This window comes from Euphorbia lathyris, chromosome 8 (assembly GCF_963576675.1).
Source record: "Euphorbia lathyris chromosome 8, ddEupLath1.1, whole genome shotgun sequence".
Taxonomy (NCBI): domain Eukaryota; kingdom Viridiplantae; phylum Streptophyta; class Magnoliopsida; order Malpighiales; family Euphorbiaceae; genus Euphorbia; species Euphorbia lathyris.
This window is the reverse complement of record NC_088917.1, coordinates 84,056,458-84,076,523: the sequence shown is the minus strand read 5'-3', so window position 1 is coordinate 84,076,523 and position 20,066 is coordinate 84,056,458. Positions and strand designations below refer to the sequence as shown.

Here is a 20,066-nt window from a genome sequence, read left to right as displayed (position 1 = left end):
ACAGCGAGTTAGCGACCGATTTTAGCGACCGGAATAAAATCGGTCGCGAAATTGCAACCGATTCGGTCGCTAATGGTATTTTCCTGTTGCAAAACGTACAGGCAGAAACGCCTCCCATTTTAGCCACGTGCTTGTTCCTTTACCAACCCTTCTCCAGTTGTTAAATTATTAAAAAATAAAAAATAAATATAAAAGAAAATAAAAAAATATAAAAAGAAAACGAAAAGAAGAAAACCTAATTCTTTTGCCAGATAACCCTAATTCTTTTCTCCTAATTGCTTCGACTTTCACTCCCAGATAAGCCAAATTCCGCCGTTCTAGATCGAGTCTGAATTTCACTTTCAGACCTTATCCCTAAAATCTCGTGGCCGTCTCAAAAGGTTCAACTGCGACTTTCACTCCCAGAAAAACGAACTTCCGTCGTCCTAGATCGAGTCCGAATTTCACTTCCAAACCTTATCCCTCAGTTCTCATGGTCGTCCTTTCAATTCGGCGACTAGTCATGGCTAGAAAGAAGCTTCAGGTCTCTTACGTTTGTGAATTCGACTTTCAATTTCAGACCTAATCCATATCCTCTAGTGGTCGTTCCCTTCAATCAGGCGACTAGTCATGGCCAGGAAGAAGCTCTAGATCTCCTACGTTTCTGAGAAGCTCTAGGAGTGCAGGAAGAAGAAAATCAGAGTACAGGGAGCAACTGTCTCTTCAAATCGGTGGAAGAAGCTATAGATTCACTTAAACACAGTCGGTAACCTTTCTATCTTTTAAGTTTGATTGTAGTTATCAATTAATGTTCGTGCCTCAGTTTGTTAGATGTAGTGGTGAAATTGAAATTAATTTGTTATGGGAAAGCTGAGTATGAGTTACAGAGATGACAATAATTTACATTTCTGTTGATGTAATGGGTTTATATTTTTTGCTTCAAGATTCAAGTGGGTTCGATGAATTGTGTACATGCCTCGTATACACTATGCATTATTTTTTAAATGTTTTATGTGGCCTATAAATTTAAGATGATCTTACATTTTAGCTTCTCAATTTCATTTTATTCTATGATAAGAAAAGTAGTCAATTTGTGTTCTGTACATATTTGTGTAGGAGAAGGGGAGAAATCCCTTGGTTATGCTTCGGTACAGATTTGTGTTTTCCTTTACTTTCTATTTCATCAATACAAGTTTATTATTTCATATTTGGTACTTTTTCTCTCTATTTGTGTGTGGGGGTGTCCTATTGTTGTGATTGTCATCATGCCCATATGTTAGGATGAATGTATTTTTGAGTGTTAACGAGATAATTACTCTTGCACATTACGTTAGTATCTCATGTTCTATGGACAAGTTAGTAACCTTTATCTTTATATCGTAGGTTGTTTATTATGTCAAGTCTATTTGAGATTTCTAGTTAACATATTTGTTTACTAAACTTGTCACCCTTTTGTAACTTTTCATTTATTTGCTGATGTTTATTGGTCTTAGTAATGAGAAAGATGAGAGAATGGAATTGCACGATTACATGACATTTTGATGATGCCATATGTCTCTATCTCTCTACTTTTATTTTCAGTTTCAGTTTTGATTGTTAACGCCCTTCACTTTTGTACTTCTTGTTGAATTAAGCCACTGACTGTCTGTTTTGTTGCATATGGTAGGGTGAGGATCTAGCTATCAAGCCAAAAGTTTAGGAATTTCTACTTGGTTGTTATGCACTGGTTTTACAATGTTGAAGGTTGCTTATCATCCCAATTGTAGTTCTTTAGAATCTACATTTTGCTCACCAATGTAAGTAAAACTATATCATTTTGGTTTTCAAATTTCTCACTATATTTGAAGTTGTAATATAGAATGTTAACCTTGCTTTGTTGAGGCCTTAAGTTGCAGGGCCACCTGTACAAAGATGTTGCATGTACAATATTTCCTGTAAGTTGAGATATCAGATCTTTTGATGATTTGCAATTTGAGTTTCATTTATTAGGAACATTCTTATTTGCAAAATGTTCCAATGGATTTGATTTTGACACAGTTGTTATTGCTTTTGAGAGTATAGCTCAGGAACCAAGCTTATAAATGAATTTTACTTCGTAAACATTGTTTTAAAGTGCAAGTTCCTAAGTGAAACATTTTTTCCCTTTGTTGGAGGCCAACTCACTGATCAATATCAGCAGAATTCAAACATGTTCCTGCACAGTGCTTGTTGTTTAGCCATTTATTTTTGTGCAAGTGAAATGATTGATGCTCTAACTCTAAGCAAATTAATAGAACATGGATTGTAAATCCCACTCTGGAATTTAGTTGCCCATAAAATTTTGGGTCTTTGGCTTTTTGGTTATTGAGTAAGAGAAAATCTGTAAGACGACGCAGCAGACAACGCCTAGATCTTGAAGGTGTTTTAATTCGGTTGATTTTAGGTATTGTTTTTCTAGTTATACTCTAATTTGATGATGCTCTTAAAAGAAGCATGACTAAGAATACATGCTCTGTTTCTATAAACGTATGAAACATCCAGGGAGCTCTTTGTGCAACTCAAGTATGACAGAAACTTTGTTTGTTTGTGCAACTCAATTTATGGGCACATTAATCATAAATTAGTGTCTAATTAATATAAGATAGATATATCTAATCATCTATTTTGATTGGCTGCCATTGGCTGCCATTGTTTTATTAGTTTATGCTTGAAATGTAGTATTTATGTAATACGATCTCTGTAGTGCACTATTTGGACTTAATTCATAGTATAACTTCAAATAATTATTTAGCAATTCATATATTAATTATTTAGCAATTCATTTTGTTATGTTGTACATGTAATATGCATTTTTCTACTTGAATTTTCTTTTTAGAACCTCTCTTCTGGTTATGCAGGGCTTTCGCTGCTGTGGGTGCTGGAGGGTCTTTTGGTTATGCAGGACGTTTGTTGGTGTGAGTGTGGCTGTGGGTGTCTGGGGCGCTGGAGGGCTTAATAGGGATGGAGATATTTTTGGATTGGGTATTTATATCATAATATAGGGATAGGGTACCAAAATAGGCCTATGGTTTTTAGAAAAGTATCAATTTAGGCTCCACGTACAAAATAGCACCAATATAGAGTTAACGTTTAAAAAAGGTATTAATTTAGGCATCGAGAACAGATTGGGCACGTCATTCCTATTACTCCGTTAAGTTCTGATTTCTTCCTCCACGTACAATTGACAGAATTTAACGGAGTAACATCAATGACGTGTCTCGTTCAGTTATCGATGTATAAATTGTACATTTTTTAAATGTTAAGTCTATGTTAGTGATATTTTACAAGTAAAGCCTAAATTGATACTTTCCTAAACATCGTAGGCCTATTTTGATACTTTATCCCTAACATTGGTCATAGATTATGATATTTATATATTTTGACTTAACTTATTAAGTTTAATCTAGGTCTTAGATTATGATATGTATATATTTTGACTTAACTTATTAATCTTTAATCTTAGATTATAAGATTTATATATTTATGCAACTTCAATTATTATTTATAGATGTATTCTTAGTTCCATTTATATTATTATCGTTAATTTATTTATTACGTAGTTTACACTATGAATGTGAGTGATCATAATTATAATAAAATAAAAAATTATCTTGTATATATTTACAAATGGAATTTGTCATTAACATACTACTGGCAATATTACTGACAAACATCATGTTATAATTCGTCGGTAAACTGTTGCAAAGCAAGTAATGAAGGTGGGCCCATTACTAGTGTTAGCGACCGCATGTGGTCGCAAAAATGGTTGCAAATAATAGCGATCGGACATAAAAATTCGGGTTGCAAAATTAGCAACAGGCTACTTAGCGACCGAACACGATCGATCGGTTGCTAAGTTCCAAAATTCGGTTGCTAAATGACGTTTGCGACCGAATACTCACTGTTTTCTTGTAGTGGCCATCAACCTGTCATAATACTCGTGTATCGACTCATTTTCTTTCATTCTTAGAGTCTCAAAATCTCATTTGAAATTCAAGACTTGCATCCTCTTTGTTCGTTCATTGCCTTCATAAAGTTCTTTCAACTTTTCCCAAACTTCATTTCCTGTTTCACAAGGCATACTTCTCGTGAAAATTGACTCTGAGACAGCACCATGAATGATAGGTAAAGCTCTTGGAGCTTTCAATGATTCCTCTTCATGAGCCTTTATTTGCTTTAGAGTTGGATTGTCTCCAAGAGGTGTTACCTCCTTCTTAGATTCAACCCACTGCCACAAGCCCAACCCTTTTAAATGAGTTTTCATTTTGATAGTCCAAATTTGATAATTTTCACCATTGAAACTTGGAGGAAAAAAAATCGATGATGATTGGTTCGCTGCCATTCTCAAAAACTCACTGATCCCTCAATAATACAAATTATAAAATTAGTCATTCATCAATTAGGACTTCACAACAATTCCTTTTTTATTTAATTGTTTTAAATTAATAGTTAATTTTCTCAATAGATATTACAATGAGTTCATATTTAATTTTGGTATTTATCATATTATTTATTCTCATTGGAATCATTGATGATTTATCTTATTCAGTTCTTATGATTTAATGAGGAGATTTCTAAAAGAATATCTAAAAAGTAAATGTTCGGTTATTAATGCTTAATCATATTATTTCCTTTATTTTATTTGTCTTTAAATGAGAATTTTTCTAATATCATTATTTTCTTCCTATTATAACTTTTTTTTTGTAGAGGTATATAATGATCAGGTCCAAAATGAGTGCCGCTAATGCGAACGAATTAATTGAACTAAAAGTTCGAATTAATAATTAAGGCCCAATCATAGACCCATCCTGCCATCGATTGTTTGGTCCTAGAGGCTCTGATACCATGTCATTGAACCGGTTGAACTAAAAGCTCGAGCTTAATAATTAAGGTCCAATCATAGATCTTATATTAATCTTGACATAGTTAGTATAAAATGCCTAAGAAATGAGTGACCCTAAGGGGTGTCAATATGGGAAAATGAATAGGAATGCCACATCGAAAATGAACACATAGTGACAGAGGATTATAAGCAAGTTGAATTTCTACAACATGTACAAGGCTATGAGACCCATGTATTGGATTTGGGCAAAAACATACATTATCTCTGTTGTATTGGGCTTAACTGTTAGAATATATGGAAAGTCTATTATATAAGAAATACTGATAGACTTCTTATGAGCCATGACAATATTTCGTATGTTCACAAATGGGTTAGAATCTTCGACACTCTCAATAATAGGATATCTATTTGAGTTCTTTCTACTAAAACCTTCCATACAATGAAAATAAAACAGAGGAAAAGAAGCAAAAACTTACTATTTGGAGACTGTGAGGAAAAGGAAGGAGAGATGCATGAAAGAGCAAGAAAATGGTTTTTTCTCTGGCTTTTTATAGTCTCTTAAGGAAGATGAAGAGACAATCCAATTAATTAAAGAGATCATAATCATCATACCCATCCTAAAGTAACCAAAGGTCTAGAAAAGGGTAATAATGACTTTGATTAATGCAAAATAGCACGTAGAAGTGACATCAGAAATTCAGAAGGTCAACTAAAAGAATAATGAAATGACATCACTTCACTTGGTCTGGCAGAACCGGATGACATCATATAATCACTTATACTTGTTACCCTCACCTAAAAAATAAAAAAAATATCCAACAGTGACGTGTTACAACCCAAGATATGGGAAGCATATAACTTGACATCATACCTCGGGTAACACACCAATCAAATCCAATGGAGTTTAGCCTTTGGCTACCCATTCAAACGAAACTCTAAAGACATGAACGAACACGTAAAGCAATTTTGGACTAGGCACTTCGGGAGGAGGAACATCTGATACCACACTATTCTTGATGAATACACGTGGACCAATAAGACATCTTCTCCCTCAATATAGTAACCATCGGATCCACGTAGACCAATCAAGAAAGGTCTTAATGTCATTCATATTCTGACCCTTTTCAAACGCAGTGATTAGGAATCACAGATACAACTGCGGTAACCATTATTACCTCACCATTGAATGACTGTCACATAGTCTTCTACTCACATCTAGGATATACAACATAGATTTCTTATAAATACAAGTTACACGTTACTTAAACGTTATTTTATTCATTCTATTTGCTCATATAAGCATTTTCATACTAGTTCATATTATTCTCATCACCGACTCAGATATCAAAACATCATGGTTTCCCAACCCATTTTTTTTACCACTTCTGTCTTTTTTTTTCAATCACCTTGAGAATTCATCAAGTTTGTTTCAAATTCCATCCCATCATATAATAAAAATATGTTTTATTGAATATAAGTTTTCATACTTTAACATGACACAATATCTTAGCAAAATTTGGTCAAGTTTTCTTTTTAGAAAGTTTGGCAGCTTGCAGAAATTCTAGGGAAAACTTTATAAAAGGAAGATTAGATAAAAAGACAATAATGCACTACTACTAATCATGCAAACATGGAAAGGAAAGGACTGGGACAAGAATGGGATTGCACATGTGAAACGAATAATAATTTGTTAAGTGAGTGCTAGATTTTTTTGATTATTTATGAATAAAAAATAAGATAAATAGTTTAGGATCCGTTTGATAAGATGTAATGACAATTGTAATAGAATATCCATTATAAAAAAAGATTTGTTACTATATGTTTGGTTGCATACAATTTTGTAATGGAATGAGAAATTCATATATTAATTTTTAGGTTTAATACATCATATATCTCCTGAATTTGTTAAAAAAGTTTGATTGGTCCCTTAAACTTTAAAAGTGTCCCGATACTCTTCTCAACTTGCATAAAATGTTCAGTTAGTCCTCTGAACTTCCGTAAAATGTAATCAATTGATCACTCTGTCGTAAAAACTTAAGTTAAATGCAGAAGATGTATTCCACGTATCATGAACCTTTAGGACCAAACGGTCGAGGGTTCGAGTCCTGGCAACCTCATTAATATGTGGAATTAAAAACACAAGGCGAGATGAACCTGTGCTGTGCACACTCCAACCAAATGAAAATTTCCATATGTTCAAGTTTTTCGTTGAATTTAAGTGTTTAAATAAAACTTTATGATTATATTTAATGGTAATTACAATTTATTATTTTCATATAATTTATCAACCAAACATAATAATAGAATTACTATTCAATTCCATTATATTATAATTTTAATTATACTACAACTTTAATTATACTATATTGCATTACGACATATCAAACGGATATTTAAATAAAAAAAATTAATACACGGTACATGTTTCTATTTTATGCCAAATAATATATTTTACTCATGTTTCTATTTTATGTCGGCCTGGTTTTGGCAAATATCTCTACCCCACTCAACATTGTTAGTTGGTACATATCTGTCTACCAATATATATGACTTATTATATTGTTGACTCACCAATAAATTTATTTTTAGATGCACACACTCCGGAAATTCTACAACTTTCCACACCAATATAAAATATATATATCCATCTCAAATGTGGATATTTATTTATTTGTCTCCACATAAGTATAGGTAAATATCTTTTGTTTTTTTATCTGATATCATTCCATTAAATCACAAATTATAAATATAATATTATAAATTTTTCATCTATACAAACTACAGTCAGTATAGGATTCATAAAAAAAAATAGACGATAAAATAGACGATAAAGAGCAATAAAAAGACTACAAAAAGCAATAAAACCTAATCAAATATCATTAAAACATAATTTATATAAAATTAGGCATTCTATGAATACTGAAGCAATTAAAAATACCTATTTTCAATGGCGGATCTCGCAATTTATATATGAGGGGTTAATTTTAACTTTGGGGTTGGTATTAGAGTTAGATTTATGAAGATTGATGAAATTTCTAAACTCCAGCCTATTAGGGTTGAGCAAAAGAATTTTAGTCCCGAACATCCTAAATTTTTATAATTTCGGTGTGTTGAATAATAAAAAATTAAAACTGATCAGTCTAAAAGAAGTAGATTTATTTAATATTTTATAAATCAAATCTTAAAAATTATACAACTTTTATCTTTTTTTACTATTAAATAAAAATTTCTTATAATTTTCATAAAGTATAATTTAATATAAAAATTAATTTCTTTTTTAAGTCTCAAAGGTGTAAAAATTGATTTAGAAGAAAAAAAAATACAAAGATTTAGGAGACTCGAATACAAGACCTCTTAGGATGAAATATGTCTCATAACCAACTCAACTATATTGAAATATTAAAATTATATTAAAAAAACGTCAACATAAACTAAAATTAAGGGAACCATCAAATACCGAACCAATATTACTCAAGAGTGGATTTGGGAGCTAGAGTAGCCGGAGCCCTCCAAGCCTTGGACTGGATCCACCTCTGCCTATTTTACAAATTATCGTAATTGACTCAAAACTTTAACATCATTTCTGAATTTTTAAAAGTTTCAAATGGTAATTTTAATAAGAATTTATAACGTTCATATCCTCTATAGGAGTTGCATGAAACGAAGAAAAAAGCCGCCAACCTTTTTCCTCTTCCTTTCTCTTTCTCTTTTCTATCAATCTTTCTATTTTATTGATCTATTTTGAGGAGGACGAAAGATCTTTATTCTTCCTCTACATACTGGGTTAGGTTTTTGTATTTTTTTATTGTTTTATTAGTCTGTGTTCATATATTTTATCGAAACTTTTTATACATCCGATTGTATCTTCTCTCTATTATTCTGTCGTTTATGATTTTTTCTGATTTAGCAAGAACGGAAATGGTTTATCAATGTAGATCAATAAATGTGGTTGCAACAAAAAAAGACTCAGATCCGAATGGTCTAAAAGATGAAGTTTGGATTGGAGATGTCCTACAGATTTGGATTTGCGAGAAACATGTGTTTTATTGTTGTTTTGAGTTTTTTAAGCGTTTTATGAGTTTTTTTGTTTCGCTTTTAGTAGTTATTTCCATCCATTCCTGGATATTATATTGATTTGTTGGAGATTTTGGCAAAATGGCTATTTAGCCTTTGTTTGTCTTTTGTGACTTTAAGTATCCCACATGGGAAACTTTTGAGATAGTTGAAGAGTTTATATTGGGTTGGGCTTGAGGAGTTATTAAATTGTGTTTAGTGGGTTTTACAAAATAAACCACACGCGCGCGCTCGTTCGTTCGCGCGACGCCCGTCCGTCCCGACTGGGCCCGATTTTTATTTAACCATTAAATATTTTAAACCTTTTTGACTATTTCTTAACAAGTTTAAAATCCTATCTCCACTATCCCTGATTTTACTCAACCCATTAAGTTTTTCTCTCCTAAAATGTTGTCCACTACAACGTTCATTTTTACACAAAATAAAACACGAACTCTATAGAGTTCAGAGATACAGAAAACTTTTCGATTACAATTTTCATCTTCATTACGCTTTCTTCCCTAGGCAATTAATTATTTTGCTGTTCCAAAGCTTCGCCCTAGAGTGCACTAGTGCGTCGCTCGCTGTGTAAACCTTGGTTGACGATCGGACTTCCAAATTGCACCAGAGTCTGTCGTAATCGTTTTCAACGCAGTGGTTCTGTCCACGACACAGCTTTTTCATTCTGATAAGTTATTTCGATTCCCTCTTTTGTACTTACAATTTGAAAACGATTATTTCTGTCCGTCATCATGTCTGCTCTAATCTCAAAAAATATTCATGATCTCTCTAAATTAGAGCCCTTAGACGGTCTGAACTACAAAAGATGGTCTCAGAAAATGCTTATATTTTTTGAACAATTAGACCTTGATTATATCGTCTTGTCTGATCCCCCTGTCGACCCAAACGATCCTGCTATGTCACTTATCGTTCAACAATACGATAATCAGTCTGCTAAATATGAAACAGATAACAAAACTGTCAGAGGACATTTCCTTAATCATATGTCGAACCCACTGTTCGATATATTTGTCAACAAAAGGTCTGCCAAAGAAATTTGGGTCCCTTTAAAAGAAAAATATGGGTCTGATGATGCTGGAAAAAGAAAATATGTTGTTGGCAGGTGGTTACATTATCAGATGGTTGATCAGAAACCAATCATTGATCAGATTCACGAATATGAGAACTTTGTTGCTGAAGTTCTCAGTGAGGGGATGAATATGTGCGATATGCTTCAAGCCAATGTTCTGCTGGAGAAGTTCCCTCCTTCCTGGAGTGACTTCAGAAACCACCTGAAGCACAAAAAGAAAGATTTCAGCCTGCAGGAGCTTGTTAGTCATATGCGAACTGAAGAAGCAAACGGAATGAAAGATAAGCAACTTTCCTCTATTTATGTTTCTATTAATGCTAATGTGGTTGAATCTGCTGTGATTCCAAAAGACAGATCAAAAGGGCATGCAAAAAAGTCCCAGAAAGGCTTCAAACAGAATAAGTCTTTCAAGCATGGAAAGGTCCAAAAGCGAAAGGTTGAATGCTTTGTGTGTGGAAAACCTGGGCACAGAGCATTTTAATGTTTCCAAAGGAAGAACCAACAGAATTCAAATCAAAATGCTCACACAAAGCCTACCGGACAATCCAATTTGGTGGAGAACGATGAAATCATTGCTGCTGTGGTGGTAGAGTCGAACTTGGTGGACAACAAAACTGATTGGGTGCTGGATACTGGAGCTACCAGACACTTATGTTCAAACAAGGAGTTGTTTCATCATTTTGAAGATGCTGTTGATGGAGAGTGCGTCTACATGGGTAACACCGCAACTGCTGGTGTTGTTGGTAAAGGAACAGTCTTGCTCAAATTAACTTCTGGAAAAAGTTTATCATTGAATAATGTTCTGTATGTGCCTTCACTTCGTAGGAATCTTATTTCTGGTAGTTTATTAAATAAGGCTGGTTTAAAAATTACTTTTGAGGCTGATAAGGTGATTCTTACTAAAAATGGGACCTTTGTAGGGAAAGGGTATCTAGGTGATGGGCTTTTTATCATGAACACTGTTGATGTTAACTCTGTTGGAATTAATGCAAGTTCTTTTGGTTCTGCTTATTTATGTGATTCTTTGGACGTTTGGCATGGTAGATTAGGACATGTGAATTATGCTTCTATTAAAAGGTTGAAAAATATGCATGTTATTGATATCATGAATTCTGAGCATGAAAGAAAATGTTCTACTTGTGTAGAAGCTAAATTTGCCAAAAAAGCCTTTTCCATCTGTTACTAAGAGAAGTACTGAATTGCTTGAATTAATTCATTCTGATCTAGCTGACTTTAAGAATTCCATAAGTAGGGGTGGTAAAAGATGGTATATGACCTTTGTTGATGACTTTTCGAGATACACCAAAGTATATCTTTTAAGATCAAAAGATGAGGCTGAAAGTATGTTTCTAAAATATAGAATGGAAGTAGAAAATCAGCTAGATAGAAAAATAAAAAGGCTTAGATTTGATAGAGGTGGAGAATACGGAACTAATTTCCTTAAAACATTTTGTGAGGAAAATGGCATTATACATGAAACTAGTGCGCCATATACACCACAACAAAACGGTATAACGGAAAGGAAAAATAGAACGCTTAAGGAAATGATGAATGCCATGTTAATTAGTTCTGGTATGCCTGATAATATGTGGGGGGAAGCTGTTTTGTCTGCATGCTACATTTTAAATAGAGTTCCTCATAAAAAATTAGACAAAACTCCCTATGAGCTTTGGAAGGGGTATTCGCCTAATTTAAATTTCTTGAGGGTTTGGGGTTGTCTTGCCAAAGTTGCTTTTCCATCTTTTAGAAAACCCAACATAGGGCCAAAAACCTTTGATTATGTTTTTATTGGATATGCTTCTAATAGTGTTGCCTTTATATTCATGGCACTAAATGACTATAGCATATGTGAATCTAGAGATGCAGAATTCTTCGAAAATGATTTTCCTTTAAAGAAAAATATTGTGAGTGATGATGTTGGTCCCTCTAATACTGTATCTGCTAGTGATTCTCTTGCTTCTAGTTCTTTGGAAAAACATGATGAATGTGAACATGAACCTAGAAGAAGTAAAAGAAGGAAAATAGCTAATAGTTTTGGACCCGACTTTGTTTCCTCTTTTCTGCTAGAAAATTCAGATAGAATAGATGATGTTTTTATGTCCGCCTATCTAATAGAAGAAGATCCTAAGACATATAAGGAGGCCATGACCTCTGTAGATGCTAATTTTTGGAAAGAGGCAATAAAAAATGAATTAGACTCTATTATGGTCAATCACACTTGGGATCTAGTCTCCTTGCCTAAAGGGTCCAAAACTATAAAACTTAAATGGATCTTCAAAAGGAAAAGAAGACCTGATGGATCCATTGAAAAGTTCAAAGCTAGATTAGTTGTCGTAGGCTATAGTCAAAAGAAAGGAATTGACTATTTTGATACTTATTCTCCTGTTACTAAAATTTCTACTATTAGAATCTTAATTGCAATTGTAGCAATACATAATTTGGTGGTACATCAGATGGATGTAAAAACAGCTTTTCTAAATGGTGATTTAGAAGAAGAAATCTATGTTCAACAGCCTGAGGGAAATGTTGTACCGGGTCAGGAAGATAAGGTATGCAAACTGAGGAAGTCATTGTACGGCCTGAAACATGCACCCAAACAATGGTATGAAAAGTTTAACTCCACTTTACTTTCTGATGGGTACGTAGTTAATGGATCAGATACATGAGTTTATTCTAAATCATTTGGATCAAATTATGTGATTGTATGTCTTTATGTGGATGATATGCTTATCTTAGGCACTAATTTAGAAGCAGTGAATAACACCAAAGCCTTCTTATCATCAAAATTTGACATGAAAGACATGGGAAAAGATGATGTAATTCTTGGTGTCAAAATTACAAAAACTGAAAATGGTTTTTCTTTAGGACAATCACATTATGTTGAGAAGTTATTGAAAAAGTTTGATAGCTTTGATGTAGTGCCAGCTGGAACACTCTATGATCCTAGGATATGTCTTACTAAAAATAAAGGAAATAGTGTTTCACAAGAAGAATATGCTAAGATTATTGGGAGTGTTATGTTCTTAATGACTCATACTAGACCTGACATTTCATATGATGTAAATAGATTGAGTAGATATACTCACAATCCAAATGATGAACATTGGAATGCACTTCGCCGTTTACTTAAATACTTGAGAGGTACCATGAACTTTAATTTGCATTTTAATAAATTTCCTGCTGTTTTAGAGGGATATAGTGATGCAAACTGGTCATCCAAAAATGATTTGGTGTGTTCCACTAATTGTTATGTTTTCGTTTTGGGTGGTGGTGCCGTCTCTTTGAGATCATGCAAACAAACCTGTATTGCACGCTCAACCATGGAATCAGAATTTATAGCACTAGAACTAGCTAGTCAAGAAGCAGATTGGTTGAGAAGTTTATTGGCAGATGTCCCATTGTGGGGGAGATCTAATGCACCTATCTCACTTCATTGTGATTCACAGGCAGCCATGGGTACTGCAAAAAACAGTGTCTACAACGGAAAGAAAAGACACATTCGCATTAGACATAGTGCATTAAGACAACTCTTGAAACATGGGGTAATTGCCTTAGATTTTGTGAGATCAGAGAAGAATCTAGCTGATCCGTTCACCAAAGGGTTACCTAGAAGAATGGTTCTAGAAACGTCGAGGGGAATGGGCCTAAAGCCCACTGATTAAAGAAAATATGGTGGATACCATACGTGGTCAAACGAAACCATACTATCTTTTTATACACTATATTTTACCCATTCCTATGACTTGTGATAGTGTGTGTATAATCCATAGCTCGTGGTGTGGTGGTTCATTTATATGAACTTGATGGATGCTCCTTTTGAGGTTGAGTTATGAGAAACTCTTAATGGTCTCTTATAGAGATCACCTACATGTGTGTGAAGGTGGACCGCCTTCTATGAAAGACATTGGGCTGTCTTTCTAGAGCACTCATGAGATCCAAGGTGTGCGCATGGTCATTAAAAGCGCTAGTGTTTTTATCGCGGAACAACAAAATTTCGTTTAAAGGTTTTCTTTACGTGTTGTGAGGGTCTCAGTTAGAGTTGTAGAAGTTCAAGAGCAATTCACTTCTAAAACTATAACATGTTGCCTCACATCACTATGTATCAATTCAATCGAAAGATATTGATGCTTGAGTTTTTAAAATCTGTAACTTATTGCCCAGAAAAGATTTATTATTGTTTTTAAAACTGTTTTGCTATAAAGCCATTTGTGGGGGATTGTTGGAGATTTTGGCAAAATGGCTCTTTAGCATTTGTTTGTCTTTTGTGACTTTAAGTATCCCACATGGGAAACTTTTGAGATAGTTGAAGAGTTTATATTGGGTTGGGCTTGAGGAGTTATTAAATTGTGTTTAGTGGGTTTTACAAAATAAACCACACGCACGCGCTCGCTCGTTCGCGCGACGCCCGTCCCGACTGGACTGGACCCGATTTTTATTTGGCCATTAAATATTTTAAACCTTTTTGACTATTTCTTAACAAGTTAAAATCCTATCTCCACTATCCCTGATTTTACTCATCCCATTACGTTTTTCTCTCCTAAAACGTTGTCCACTACAACGTTCGTTTTTACACAAAATAAAACACGAACTCTACAAAGTTCAGAGATACACAAAACTTTTCGATTACAATTTTCATCTTGATTACGCTTTCTTCTCTGGGCAATTAATTATTTTGCTGTTCCAAAGCTTCACCCTAGAGTGCACTAGTGCGTCGCTCGCTGTGTAAACCTTGGTTGACGATCGGACTTCCAGATTGCACCAGAGTCTGCCGTAATCGTTTTCAACGCAGTGGTTCTGTCCACGATACAACTTTTTCATTCCGATAAGTTATTTCGATTCCCTCTTTTGTACTTACATGACTTTCATCTGTAATCTTGTGAGGTTTTACTTCATACATTTTGCTTGTATTTATATCCACTCCTTCTGGCTTCCCCTCTACATTGTGGACTTATCGTTTTCATCTCTTGATTAATCTTGAAGTGGTTGATTCGTGACCCGTAATATAAGATCGTAACAGCGTGCACAATACAGATTCATCCCGCCATGTCTTTTTAATTCCACACATCAATGAGGTTGTCAGGACTCGAAACTTTGACCCTTTGATCCAAAAGGCTCTGATATCTTGTCATAGAACCGATTTAACTAAAAACTCGAGCTTATAGTTAAGACTCAATCATATATCTTATATTAATATCTGAACATTAACTAACTTCTAGCAAATTTTAGACAATTTTTCTTTTAAGAATGTTTGGCAGCTTGCAATAATGGACTGTGTCAAAATGGAGATATTAAGTAGTAATTATGAAAACAGGGAAGTAAAGGTACCAGACAAGCATGGGAGTGCACATGTGAAATGAATCAGATTCTTACATACCACATGATTCATGATAGATAAATGGTAGCTGTCCACCAATATAACATAGTTTAAACAGTTGACTCAGCAATATATAAATGGAACCTTAATCTTTTTGTTCTTAACTCAAACACATTTATGTCTCTCTCTACAAATAAAAACATGTCAACTAGAAAACATGTTGCAGTTCTAACATTCCCATTCAGCAGCCATCCTAGAACCATAATCACTCTTTTACTTAAAATTGCAACCTCTGCTCCCTCCATTCTTTTTTCTTTCTTCAACACAGAAAAATCCAATCATGCATTGCTCTCATCTTCCCATCTGAAATTTCCATCCAACATCAAAATCTACAATGTCGAAGATGGTGTTCCATTGGGTCACAAGTTCTCCGGCAGCCGTCGTGAGCCGATGGATATATTCTTAAAAGTCGCCGGTGAAAATCTAGCCAGAAAAATAAAATCAGTAGCTGTAGAAACTGATGTCAAGTTCACCTGTATCATAACAGATGCTTTCTTGGCCCCCTTTGCCTGTGAAATTGCTGAGAAATTGAATATTTCATGGATTCCTGTCTGGACCGGCTTACCTTGTTTCTTTGCTGTTCATAGTCAAATTCAGATTGTTCGAGAACGATTTGTTAGTGAAAAATTAGATAAATTGGATTTCATTCCAGGATTATCTATGATGCGTGTGAAAGACATACCAGGCGATATGCTTTCAGAGAATTGGGAGAAATCTGTTTTCTTAAAAACACTTTCTGTAATCGGAGATGTACTTCCGAAAGCTACTGCAGTTGCTGTAACTTCTTTTGAAGAACTGAATCCTGAGGCTCTCAACAAAGATTTCAAATCGAAGTTCAGAGATTTCTTAAATTTGGGGATAATTGCAGAGTCTTTGACTGATTCTGACTCCGATCCTGATCCCGAAGGTTGCCTGTCTTGGCTCGACAGGCAACAATCAAAATCTGTAGCATACATTAGCTTCGGAACTGTTGAATCATTTCCTGATAAAGAGCTGCAGGAATTAGCAGAAGTTCTTGAATTCAGCAGGATTCCATTTCTTTGGTCACTTAAAGAAAATTTAAAAGAAAAATTACCAAATGGTTTTGTTGAAAGAACAAGTAAGGGAGGAAAAATTGTTGCTTGGACACCGCAACGGTTAGTTTTAGAGCATAATTCGGTAGCTGTTTTTATAAGTCATTCGGGTTATAATGCTGTCCGAGAGAGCATTGTTCATGGTGTACCGATGATTTGTAGGCCGATTTTCGGGGATCAAATGATGGCGGCACGACTGGTGGAGGAAGCTTGGGGAATAGGTGTTAAGATTGAAGATGGAGTTATTAGCAAAGATGGATTATTGAAGAGGTTAGAGGTGTTTTTACCATTTGATAATGAACAAGGGAAGAAGATTAGAAAAAATGTTCAAGAGTTGAAAAAGGTTGTTTTGATGGCATCTCAGCCTGGTGGTAGTGCTACTAGAGATTTCAACAAATTGATACAAATCATTTCTATAGTTTAATTGCAGTTCGGTTTCATTTTCTGGAACTACATTTTGCCTTCCAATTTCATACAGAATATAAGGCGCGTTTAAAAATTCGAAACAATGATTTTAGAAGAAAATCTACCATCTATTCACTGCTAACAACAGTAGCAAACAACAAACACGAACATGTAAACCAAACCATCAATAATTATAAGATTAAAGGTAACATTGATCACTAAATTTTCATGATTGTCTTAAAATGGTTAGTAAAATATCAATAAAATTATTCAATTTTGAATTTTGTTTCAATAAAGTCCATCCAATAATTTCAAGAGTAAACTAACACCGGAAATATAATGTGATTCGCACGTTAGCAATTAATAGTTAATTTTTATTGTTGACCAAAACATCATATGGTAGTCACATGCTGACTAAAACATCATATGTTAATCACATGCCATTTAGATATAACTTACGTGTAGTTTCAGTTGGCGCTATTTTTGGCTACTATTGTTATGGAAACCACATCATTTTTCTTCTGATGTTTTTTTTTTTTATTTTTAAAATCGTCGGAATCGGAGTATCTTAATTGAGATAAAGTCAAAGTTAGTATATAATTTGAGTTAGGCTACCTTGAGATAACCATATTTGATAATTCGGAAATCACATTTATGTGGCTGAAAACTTATCATTTCAAATTTTAGGATAATGGGGTAACCCTTAAATCAATAATTGGTGCTAGAAAGTAATACAAGTGTTTATAATACTATTAAAAAAAAAAATCGAAACAAAATAAACAATCAATGTGTGTAGGCACCACCTAATTAAATTATATTTTGTTTTATGTGAAAAGAATCATTTATATAATTCTTTATTTAACGCATAAAAAACTTGGTTGAAAGATAATCCCTCCATTTTGAATTATATGTTGATTAAGACAGAAAAAGAAATTCTGAATTATAAGTAGAATTTTATTTAATTTCATTTATTTTCTCAGTTTGGCCGATAACACATTTTTACAAGAAAAAATATAGTTCGATCCTATAAAGAATAATATGAAAAGTTTATGAGACAATATTGGTTGAGAATAGATTGAATATCGATTCACTTTACAAATTTATCTAATTTAATTGTATTTTAATTAATGAGAAGAAAGTAAATACTGTGTGAGAATTAATCATTAAGAAAGATATTATAGTATAATATTGGGTAAATTTAATCAATGGTATACAACTTTTGCCCATTTCACACTTTGGTGTATAACCTTCAATTTGTCTCACTAATATGTACGAATTTATAGGTGACCTCTCACTATGGTGTACAACAGGTAAAAAATGATCGATCAACCCGAAATCAGTGCCGCATCAGTATTTTTCATTCAATTCAATAGTAAGAATGTGACCCATAAATTATAAAAAAATTAATTTTTATCATTTTTTTCTCTTTACCCCTATCTCTCAATCTCTCCATCTTCTTCCTTATATTTCTTTTTCTCTCTAACTTCAAATAATCGTTAATCTCCAGTGATTTGGTATTGATAGAGTTTGTGCTTAAACAAGCTTTACAAGATAGAATATGTTACAACAATAATTCAAAGATACAGAGAGTAAATCAAGCTAACAATATCTGACTAAATCATGCTAACAATATCTGACTAAATCAAAGGTTAACCCTAATAAGTAAATTTACATATATATCCTCTAACACTCCCCCTCAAATTAATGGCCGGGCCACTGTTAATTTTGTCATGAAGATGGTGAAACCAAGCCTTGGAGAGTGGTTTGGTGAGGATGTCAGCAATTTGATCAAGGGTGGAGATGTAACCAACCCGAAGCTCTTTCTTAGAGACTTTGTCAGGAAGATAGTGAAAGTCAATCTCTAAGTGCTTAAATCTGCCATGAAAAATTGGGTTAGCAGTTAAATATGTTGCACCAAGGTTATCACACCACAAAATAGGTATTTTGGAACCGGAGATGCCGATTTCATGCATGAGCTTTTTCAACCAAAGTATTTCGGAAGCAAGACTAGCAAGAGCACGATATTCAGCTTCGGTGGAGGAGCGAGAAACATTAGTTTGCTTGCGGGACCGCCAAGATACATGTTGGAAAAAATTAAATAAAATTATATATTAATTTAAATACCAACAAACACATCCTTTTGTGAATAGTCATGTCTGTCGTGAACAGTCATGCTCGTAAATAAACAGTCGTGTCTGTCAGTGTATAGTCGTGTTCGTTCGTGAAAAGATATATCCTATGAGTTCTATTTATATAGAATGAATTGTCAAATTCATATGTAATTGAAAAAGCTGTTGTTGTAGTTTTTCAAAATACTCTTTATTTGTTCACATTGTTCTTGTTTTCCTACTCCGGTGATAATTAGGCTACACACGGTTTGAGTTCGCTTGCGTAATCTGTTGTATCTTGGGAGACGATCGTCAATAGCGACGACATCTGTCTTGAGGAAACTTCTAATACGGGTCTCAGATTTGTCTAACTCTTTCCTTTGAATTTCTAGTTTTATCATTCGCATGTTTTTCTGTGTTCGATTTGTTTTTTGGTTAATTACATCTAACATTTTTAAGACAGACGTAATGTTTGTCTAACATTTTTAAGATAGACGTAATCGTTTGTCTAACATTCTTAACACAGATAAATTATTGTTTTGTGATTTTCAAAAAAAAATCCACAGAAAAAGGTAAGAAGCTTTCTTTCTGATATGGCCAATTTGTTATCTCAGATTGGTGCGCAATAGAAACTTTATGTTTCTGTTTTTGGTTTTGATTGTGAAGCAGCTGTGTGAGATTAATCAATGCGTTTCATTTTGTAATGGACAAAGAAGGGAAATTCTATTATATTATGGAGTTCTTGGGCCTTTGCTTGATGTTAAACCATAATTAAAATCTGGGTAAAAATAGATTTTTTGCTTTCATCTTTTTTGGTTTTATTTAACCAAATAAAACCAAAAACCATGTAGATAGAAAGTTACAGAATTTATACATTCTGTGATTTATTGTTTAAACAAATGGAATAGTTTTACTGTTTATATATTTTTGTGTGTTCGTTTTGTTTTTTGGTTAATCACATCTAACATTTTTAAGACAGAAATAATTGTTTGTCCTACAATACAAGATTAGGACCAACAAAGACCACATAGCCAGAGGTAGATTTGCGATTATTAAAGTCTCCTCCCCAATCCACGACACTATAGCCAACCAGATCAAGAGTTTTACCCTTATGAAAACGAAT

At 33.7% G+C, this 20,066-nt stretch overlaps 1 long non-coding RNA gene across 2 annotated transcripts; it reads left to right on the top strand.

Annotated features, from left to right (window-relative positions):
* Positions 1–234: 234 nt before the first annotated feature.
* On the top strand, positions 235–3,500 carry LOC136204254 (uncharacterized). Of its 2 annotated transcripts, XR_010675101.1 has the most exons (4): positions 235–745; positions 1,646–1,775; positions 1,869–1,913; positions 2,856–3,500. It is a non-coding gene; the product is annotated as an uncharacterized lncRNA (long non-coding RNA). The 2 variants fall into 2 exon arrangements; XR_010675100.1 differs by having other exon boundaries at positions 1,646–1,913.
* Positions 3,501–20,066: the final 16,566 nt, after the last annotated feature.